This window comes from Lathyrus oleraceus, chromosome 6 (assembly GCF_024323335.1).
Source record: "Lathyrus oleraceus cultivar Zhongwan6 chromosome 6, CAAS_Psat_ZW6_1.0, whole genome shotgun sequence".
NCBI lineage: Eukaryota > Viridiplantae > Streptophyta > Magnoliopsida > Fabales > Fabaceae > Lathyrus > Lathyrus oleraceus.
Window position 1 is genome coordinate 418,675,181 of NC_066584.1, and position 10,885 is coordinate 418,686,065.

The 10,885-nt window shown below is 33.7% G+C and overlaps 1 pseudogene; it reads left to right on the plus strand.

The window, feature by feature from the left end:
- The first annotated feature begins 657 nt into the window (after nt 1-657).
- Nucleotides 658-2,112, plus strand: LOC127096011 (uncharacterized; annotated as a pseudogene).
- Nucleotides 2,113-10,885: the final 8,773 nt, after the last annotated feature.

A 10,885-nucleotide genomic window follows, 5' to 3' on the forward strand; every position in this document is an offset into this window, starting at 1 on the left:
ACTTCTTGATCCAATCAATTTCTGCCAATAATACATTTTAGATATAATTAGATTTAAAATCTTTTAACTTAATTTAATATTTTATTTTGATCCCTTAATAAAAAAAGATTATATATTAATTCTCTAAAAATTGTTCCTTATACAAAAAGGTTTTCACAGTTAAAAATTCTGGGAAAAAAATGTTAACTTGATAACATGGGCTGACAAGTAGACAAATTGAGTTAATATATATTCAAAAATTAATATTTTATTTAAATTGAAGAGATTTTATTTTGAGAGGTTAAAAACCCCCTCAAAATATTAATAATGTGTAAGAAAAAATATCAAACAGTTCCATGAATGAATTTATTGATCAAACAAATCTCTGCAATAACCCTTCATAAATGCAGACAATATAAGATTGACAACTCATTTATTTTGTTTAAAAGAATAGTTGGTAGAATCATCCTTGAAGTTCCATGAAGAAACAATATCAATTTCTTATGTATCCTCCATTTTACAAGGTCATATCATAATAATCAACACAACTATGCATAAGAATAACACAAAAACATCTTTAAACAAACATGTTATCCATCTAATTGACTCATCTAATTTATCCTTGAAAGTATAATATCTTGACAACTGCATCAAAGTCCTAGCAACTTCTTGACCACCATGATACAAGGCAAGTGCCTGCATAAGCGTCGACCACTGCATCCTTTGATTGATTAAGAAATCAATAACATGAACACAAGATTTTCCTTCAAAATTTTCAAGAATAACTTGATTCGCAGTGAAGTGAACTAACTTCAGGTAAGGACAAGTTTCATAGAAATGGATTTGAAGCTAATTGGAGACGGAATGTTGTGGAACAACTGAATATTATATTATTTTGTGTGATTCAATTGAACAACTGAATCATTATAGAGAAAGAGAAACAAAGTAAGTTGAGGAAAAAGTTCTTGAAAGCAATAACAATAACGTTTCAAAACGAACCTCTCAGTCTAGGAAGGGAGCATAAATTTAGGTCAGAAAATAACACAAACAGACGGGGTGCAAAAACGAACGGTGGAAAATGATTCTTAGGACACATGGTTACTATGATTCCTCATGAAGCTAGAAGAAAACCTAGAGATGAGGGTGTTAATGTAACACAAGAATCAACTTCACCAAAGATTTTTCGTATGGGACAGATCAAGCATCATAAGAAGAAACATATTTCGAAAAACAACACTACTGATTAGGCATGGTAACGGGGCGGGGCGATGACAATTTTTACCTCCCCCAAACTCAAACTCAAATCCCCAAACAATCCTCGTTCCCCGCCCTAAACCCAAACAAGGATAGAGAATTAAAACCGAAACCCGTCCGAAACGGGTTCGGGTTGGATTTGGGTATCCCCGCCCCGCCACCATCCATCTAGTGAAATCAATTTTTTTAATAAAAATATTTATTTATTTTAAAATCAAATTACATTATAAATAATAAAATAAAACAATATAAAAAAATTCCATACATACATTTCAGATATTTTAAATAATTAATATAAATCAAGATATTAAAACATTGGTCACTTATTTAATATTTTAAATCATCAAAAATAAATAATAATGTGCGTAATAAAATAAATGGGGCGGGTTCGGGGTGGGTACTAGTGTCCACATTACCTGACCCGTCCCCATATTTTATAATAGGGGAAAACCCAAACCCAATCAAAGCGGGTTTTCTCCGTCAACTCCGGGGCGGGTTCAGGTGGATACCCGCGGGTATTACTGATGCAAATACTCCAAAGAATGCTAATATGAAAAACTGAAGTCGAAGTTTCAGAGAATATTTTCACAGAGATCGAAATCGAAGTTTGTGAAAAGGAAATTTGACGAGTTTGGATCTGTTGGTGATAAGTATGGATCTGTTGCGAGTGGGCGTGGAACTTTTTCGAGTTTCGATTGAAAAGTTGTGATTGAGCCTGAGGAAATTGATGGGAGTGGTTTTCACAGAAAAGAAGAGGAAATATGGGGAGAGAAGAGAAAGAAGGAGAAAAAGAAGAAAGAAGGAGAAAGAGAAAGAAGATGGTGGCTGCAAGTTTCATTAGAGACTCACTTAGGGTTTGTTCTAAATAATAAAATGTGAAATATATTTAAAATGTAAAGAAATACAGAAAATGTGAAATGTATTAAAAAAGTGAGAAATATATTTAAAAATAAAAATAAGTGCATTAATAAAATTTTAAAATACTAAACAAAAAGTCATGTTAGATTTTAAAAAGGCAGAACTACCACGTCGACAATATTTAACGTTTTTGGTAGAAAAATTAACAAAAATGATTGCTTAGATTAACGCCACGATTTTAAGAGATTGCATTGTAACATTTTTTAGTTAAGAGACCAAAGTAAAATCATAAATTAAATTAAGGGATCAAAAGATGAATTAAGCCTATATTTTAATATTTTTTATTGATCAAAAGATTACATTGTACTATTATTTTTTATTAAAATGTAGCTTCATATAAAGATAATAAGAGAAAATTAACGTGGACGGAAAAGCAAGCATATACACTTTAGGGGTGGGTGACAATTCAATCCATTCCAATATCTTCTTTTGATTGGTGGGCAATCATGATCGATTACATCTAGATAAACTAGTCACTAAACATGAAAATTTTAACATTAATTTTCGGATAACGGAATATTTTAAGATAATAGTATAAATTTTTGAACTAAATTCATTAGTCATACCACATGATATACATTTAAAATATATAAAAAAGATCTTAAATAAACTAAAACAGAACATTACAAAATTATAATTTTAAATTTTCAATAGTTAATTTAGTAGTGAATACTTGATTTTTAAAAGTGTGATTATCTCAAAATTTTAAATTTAAATTCCATTAAATAATAATTCTCTAATTATTATTATAAACAATTTTTAAATTTTTTATATTTTAGTTATTAATATATTTAATTCATATATTAATTAAAATTAAGGCTCAGATATAATAAAAAATTAAATTTATTTATAATAGTAATTAGATTATCGGAGTTTTTTTGTTTTAACCGGTCATACCGGTTTGGTATTTTAAAGCTATGAGTTGTATTAAAACAACACGCTCCTAACGCGTTGCAGGAGCATTGTCCTACGCTGAAATTACACCATCAATCCACATTGGGGAAACAAACTACGTGTCTACCATGATATTGTAAACCGTTAATCTGATTGGTCAATTTATATACGTGGCTTTACGACGCTGTTCCATTTTTAGCCACACCTTTACCGGCCCAATAAATTAGTTCAACTCTCACTGTCAATATGAATGCTCTAAAGTGAATAATAATACAGTAATTCAGTTCAAACTGTACAACGAGTAATAGTATTACTATTAACAAGCTAAAGAAGAATATTACCCTGTACCTATGGAAGAAAAAGAAAAGTATGCTTAGAAAATTCAATTTTTTTTGGTTGCGAAGTTTTATTTTGTATTTTAGTTAAGATATGTTATTCGGAGATTGTTTGATGTGCAAGCAATCTCAGTTTATAAATAAGGAGGTGTCATATTATTGTAATACACAGTGAATACAGTTGAATAGAAAAAAAAGTTAAATAAAATTTCAGTTTGAAAGTAGAGAAAAAAACTCTACAGAATTCTTCTTCTTCTTCTCATTTTTTCCCAAACCCTAATTTATCTTTTTTTTCCTCAATTCATCTTTTCTTTTCTTCTCAAATTTTTATGCAGCTGAATCATCTTGCAATCAAGGTTGGTTGATTCACTTAAGTGAAGAGTGAAGAACAAGAGAAGTAATCAATCATAAAGATTGATTTTTGCTCATCAAGATTTATTCAAAATTCTCCATAGGTTTGGTGTAATTCCACATAAGAAATTCATTTTAATTCTAACATCTGGTATCTAGAGCACTGATTATGTGATTTTGGGGAAACATAACGCAATGGATCATCTGAATGAATATTTTTCGGCGAGTCTCCCAATTATGAAGAATCAGAATTATGAGAATTGATGCAAGCAAATGAAGATTATTTTCTGCTATCAAGATCTTTGGGATCTTGTGAAGGAGGGAGTAACGTCGTTTCCAGGGAGAGCTTCAAGGAACGCTTGAATCTCATGAACAAAGAATGACTGAAAGAGCTGCAGGCAAGTCGAAGAGTGATGTGGCTTTACAGGCGCAATCAACAAGAGAAAAGAAAGGTAAAGGAAAGTGGTTCGACAACAAAGGTAGACAAGGCTACAACAATTCAAATGGAAGAGGAAACTAGTAAGAAGGAAATTCATCGAATCAAAGAAGACCCTCATACCAAAGTAAACACAAAGGTGATGATGCAAGTAAAGGAAGATGAGGTGGTCGAAAACCTGACAAAGTCACATTCAGTGTTTCAATTGTCAAAAGTACAGTCACTACTCTAGTGATTGTCCTGAGAAACATAAGAATCAAGAAAATTAGGCAAAGCTGACAAAGCATGAAGAGGAAGAGATATTATTGATGGTCACAACAAGATGAAGGAAAATTCAAGGACCAATGGTACTTGGACTCAGGATGCTCATCACACATGACTGGTAAGAAAGATTGGTTTGTCAACATAAAACCCTCGATGAAGAAAATGGCGAAGTTTGCAAATAATAATACTCTAGCAGCTGAAGGTATTAGTGATGTTCTGATTATGATTAAAGATGGCAAGAAGTCAATAATTTCCAATGTATTGTACATACCAGGCGTAAAAAGAAATTTGCTCAACATATGGAAGTTGGTTGAAAAGAATTATAAAGTGTCGATTGAAGATAAGATGATGAGAGTTATCCACTTAGGTGGAAGGTTAATCTTGAAGGCTCCCATGTCTCCGAATAGAACATTCAGGATTAACTCAATGTGATGGAGCACAAGTGCCTTGCAACAGAAGCTAGCATGGATGAATGAATATGGAACTATAGACTTGACCATATCAACTTCAAAGACATCATAGATCTAAAAAGAAGAAATATGGTTTCAGGATTACCAGAAATCGATATTCCAAATGAAGTGTATGAGAAATGTGTGCAGATAAAGCAACACAAGAACAACTTCAGCAAGGATGCAAGAACAAGTCAAAGGCAATTCTTGAAATCATATACTTTGGTGTGTGTGGTCATATCCAGGTGGATTTGTTTGGAGGTAGCAGATACTTTATCACATTCATAGATGATTTCAGTCAAAATTATGGACTTACCTGATCAAGAAGAAAAGTGAAGTGATCGAGGTATTTGCCAAGTTTAAATCTATGGTTGAAAGACAAAATGGTCGAAAGCTTAAGATTCTAGGACTAATGGTGGTGGAGAATATGTGTCGAAAGACTTCAACACATTATGTGAGAAAGAAGGGATTGTACATGAATTGGTGCCACCCTACACCCCATAACAAAATGGATCTGTTGAAAGGGGGAATATAACCATCATGAATATGGTGAGAATTATGTTAAAAGGCAAGCATCTACTCAAAGAATCATGGGGAGAAGTTGTGTTGACAGCAACATACATTTTGAACAGATGTCCGACGAAGAGGATAAAAAGAATCGCAGTAGAAGAATGTTGGTCTGGTATTAAGCCTAGCTTGATTCATCTGAAGGTATTTTGGATCTATAACACATAAGCATGTGCATGATCATTTGAGAAGAAAACTTGATGACAAGTCGAGTCAAATGATTCTAATGGGATATCATCCACTGGTGGATACAAAATGTTCGACCCAGTGAACAAGCAAGTAGTGATCAGTTGGGACGTGATCATATATGAGCTTAAGGAATGGGATTGGACTTAAGAAGTCAAGAAGGATTCAGTGAGAATCTTATGTGAAAAAACAACAAGTGAATTTTAAAGAGAAGTTTGACAAGAAGAAGTCAGAGGTCAAGCAAGCACAAGAAGACCTCAAATAACAAGACATATGCCTGGAAGGTTGCATAAATGTGTGATTACATCATATGATGTGGTCAATGATGAATGTGAGGTGCTACACTATGATTTCTATGCATATGTTGAATCAACCAATGCATATGAGGCATTGGAGGATTCAAAGTGGATGAAAGCGATGAATGAGGAATTGAAGCCTATCAAAGTCAACAACACTTTGTCACTTGTCAAATTGCCTCAAGGCAGTAAATGTGATATGGGTATACAAGGTGAAATTGAATTCCAAAGGAGAAGTAACTCAACAGAAGACAAGACTTATGGCGAAAGGATTTCTTCAGAAAGAAGGAATCGACTTCGACAAAGTTTTTGCACTTGTTACTAGGATCGAAACAATAAGGTTAGTTATTGGTCTAACAAACATGAACGACTTGCATATGTGTCAGATGGATGTGAAATATGAATTATTGAATGACCCCTTAGATGAAGAAGTTTATATTGTACAACCAGTTGGGTTTATGAAACAGAGCGAAGAAAGCAAGGTATACAGGCTGCATAAATCCCTGCATGGACTTAAGCAAGCTCCAAGAGCTTGGAATAAGAAGATAGATAGTTTCCTAACGAAGAAGGAATTTATGAAGTGAACAATTGAGCATGGAGTATATGTAAGAAGAATAAAGAGTGAATTGATTATATTATGCATCTATGTCAATGACTTTTTAATAACAGGTAGCTACAAGAAAGAGATTGAAGACTTCAAAAGTGATCTTAGCAAGGAGTTCAAAATGTCTGATATGGGCAACATTTCATACTTCCTTGACATCAAATTCTACAAGAGCAGTAGAGGCTTGATGATGCATAAAATAAGATATGCAAATGAAATACTCAAAATATTTGAGATGGAAGACTGCAATTCAATTTTGACACCTATTGAACCAAGATTACAACTGTCAAAAAACTCAGAAGAAGATGATGTCGACCTAACACAGTACATAAGACTTATTGGGTCATTAAGATACCTTTGTCACATTAGGCCTGATCTATTATACATTGTAGGTATGGTGAGTATATCCATGCAGAAGCCAAAGGTATCATATCTAGCGGCGACGAAGAGGATACTAAGGTATCTCAAAGGAATTCTCAACTATAGAATTTTTTTTCATGTAGTTGATGATGAGGATACTAAAGTATCATATGATAACAAATTATGTTTTGATATCTCTTTATATGAATGAGAGTTTACATGAAAATACTTTATGTCTACAAAAACCCTAGAGAAACCCTTAAGGACCATAAATATCAAATTAAAGTACACATAATTTTCTTATCTAAATACCTCGCACTTTCAATAGTCACTAACTCGAGCATCGAAGTGTTTGCATTGTAAAAGAATTGCTTATTAGAAACCTTCACCTTATTAATGAAATTTGGGTTATTATTATTTTCTTTGTATGAAATTAAGGAGCAAAAGAATATTATCTAGACAACTCCACGAGACGGACAAATATGTTAGATCCTTATACAAGAGTCCTTTCCGCCTCTTGAGGCTATAAAAATGACGGATCCTTATACATGAGTCACTCCCACCCTTGAAGGATATCAAATATATTGGATCCTTATATAGTAGTGTTTGTTTCCATCTTTGGGGATATCAAATATGTTTGATCTTTATATAGGAATCCTTATCACCCTATTGGGACTATCAAACATGTTGGATCCTTATTCATGAATCCTTGCCATTTTATGACGCTATCAAATATGATGTATCTTTTCAAACAAATCCTTGCCTCCCTTAGGGAAACATTAATATCTCTGAGAAAGGATCCTTATTCTCTAGAAGAACACCAAGATCGAAACTTGGCCGAGAATATCCTCTGACTATTCACACATAGATAACAATAGGAAATCAAGAAAAATATAAAAAGAGGCCCTTAAGGTCAATATTTAATATTACATAAAGAGGCCTTGAGGGCTAATTAAGAATAACCTCTAAAATCATTGGCCCTCCTTTGAAGCCTGCTAATCCTCTAGGTGTCAACTTGATGAGACACCTCCAGATTATTGTCCTCCTTAGTCATATCTCCCTCAGGCTCAGCTTGGGCATTATTGATAGGAGAGGTGATTGGCTTATTCTGGGAAGAATTATCTTTATCGTCCACCAGTTGCTCGTCATAGAAGACTTTGAACACGTCCAAATGATTCAAATTCAGTCCAGGATGAAATAAGGTTATTTTCTTCTTTTCCCTCTCAAAATAGACATCAGAGGTTTCTACCTGATCATCTTTGGGTACATACACCTCCTCCGCTAGTTTCTTATAAGAGATGAGGGGTTGATCTAGAGACGCTCGTAGTCTTTGCTTTGTGGCAACAAACTCCTTATCCTTGACCTCCGCTTCCCGAAGGTTATTCATCAGAGTCTTCTTCTCCTTTTGCAAAGCCTTTATTATCTCTTGCCCTTTGGCATGATCACCATGATACCCCACGAGATTCGTCCTTAGGTAATTTTAAGTATGGACATGAGTTTCCTTGTCAGCACACTCCACTAAAATAACCCTTAATAAATGGTTATCCTTGATATCATATAACTTGAGGAAAGACTTATTATACACATCCTTGTAATAATTGGGCAAGTCATCAGAAAAGGGAAGGAGAGCGACAATGGACTTGATGATGTTGAATTTAATTCATTCCACATAAAAGACTCCATTGGTGAGTCTCTATTAGGGGACGTTGTATGGGTGAATGTCCCCTCCACAACACATTGTAGTGGGGTATTCGTTACCATTAGAGATATTGACTAAATCCAAGGTAAACCATACAAGTCGAGTCGCCACCGCACTTCTATTTATCCAAAGGAATGGTTAGAAAGCGAACAAAAACCTAAAAGTTTTATCGAATCAAAAACTAGTAAAAATGTCAGAGATCTGGGTAAGGGGGTTGGTTATGCAATGGGAAGGTTTTAAGCACCCCAAAACATCCTAGGTACTCCTAGGGAGCCCTTTTCATAAGTGTTGTTCTAGTCTAAAGGGTGTAGGTATATCTAAAGCACTATTTACTAAAAGGAAGGTTAAAAGAAAATGACTCGTAAGGATGTCGCATCCACTGCCTACGTATCTCATCTGAGTATGAGAATCAGAGTCTTCGTAGCTCGGCTACCTACGGGTTAAAGAGAAGTGTGCTCGGTAAGACGTCGCGTCTTATACCTACGTATCTCATCTGGAATGAGAATCAGATCAAAACGTAGTTCGGCTAACTAGGGGTTAAGGATTGCCATCTGAACATGGACTTACAAAAGAGGACACCAGCTGTGTCAAAGGAGGGTGGGCAGTGTGTTCAACGTCCTAGTAGTAGGTGTCGCAGCCCACTGAATCGAGTCTTAGGCAGTTACCACTTTGCAATAGAACAGACTGACATGCCACAAGATTAGAGACGCACGGAAGGTCTAAAAGTGGGGAAGCTCTGCTCTAGAGTTGTCATGCAATATGGACCTATGTGTTAGGATTTACAAAGGGGAACATCTACCTAATGTTAGCATGCAAAGAATAGGTGAATTCTACCTATGTTATCATACAAAGGGTTCTACTTAATGGGTGCTACCTAAACGGAACAAGAGTCGACGGATGGAGCGCGGAGAGGAGTTACGGATAAGGGTAGATGGCGATGCCGGAAGCAATCGACTTACAGGTAGATGGCGATGCCTGAGGCAATCGACTTACAAGAGGATGGATGAATGCGTGCTGGTTCTGTTAAGTTTTGAAAATGATTACTCGACGTTGGATCGAGCTTTTGATCTTATTTTGAAATGGTTATCGGATGTTCGTTTTAATTCTTGTATTAACAGGTGACTAAAGAAATAAAAAAATAAATATTATACACTTTATGGGAGAGGGGTACATTTGTTATGAATGGGGATTGTTCATGGCAAACAAACAATAAGAATATATGCCTCATACATCATACAAGTAGGCAACAGTTATCAATCAGATCGGATAAATAAGCAATATATAATCAAACCAAAGAATCAAATAATGAAGCATTTAAACAATGCATGAGAGTATGAACATGTTAAATAATCAAGCAATAGATATCATGAATGAGAGAAACAGGTATAAAAGATAACAGATGAATCAAACAGATGAAAATATACACACGAAGGGTCCACTGAATAATTTAATCAGGAAATGAGGTAAGGACCAAATAAAATCAAGGTAAAAGGCCTCTAATACATGGCATATGATATGAACAAGGGAGGATCAAAAGATCTCTTCAATTGTCATAAGCAATCCCTAAGTCAAACATCGATCATAAAGAAGTCAATTGAAAATTCAAGTCAACTTAAAAAAATAACAAATAAATAGCAAATTAATCAAGAAAATTATGAAAAATTAAACTAAATGAGGTGGGGTCAGGACATCATCATCCCCCAAAACGATTTTAAAAATAACGAAAATTGGTACATAAATTAATTAAAATAAAACATGAGGTCAAACCAAAAGTCAATTAATGAGACTAGGTTAGAAATAAATCAAGAATAAATAGTAAATTAATCAAGAAAATCATGAAAAATTAAACTAAATAAGGTGGGGTCAGGACATCATCATCCCCCAAAAAGATTTTAAAAATAACGAAAATTGGTACATTAATTAATTAAAATAAAACAAGGTCAAATTAAAAGTCCACCAACCAAACTAGGTAAAACATAAATCTAAAATAAATTTAAAATGTGAAATAAAATTCCAAGAAAAAGTCAGGTTGACCATGAGACAGCGGTCAACCTTCATCCCAAAAATCAAATGCTAACAATAATTTTAAGTTATAAAAATAAAATCAATAAAAAAAAGTGTGTTAAAATGGACCAGTTAGAACAAATAATTAAAATAAAATATTAATATTTAAAAAATACGAAAATAAAAATTATATAAAATTATATAAAACGTTAAGAAAAGTGAAAAATATTTTTGGGTAATTTTATGGACGAAGAAAATATTTTAAATAAGAAAAAGAAATATGAAAATG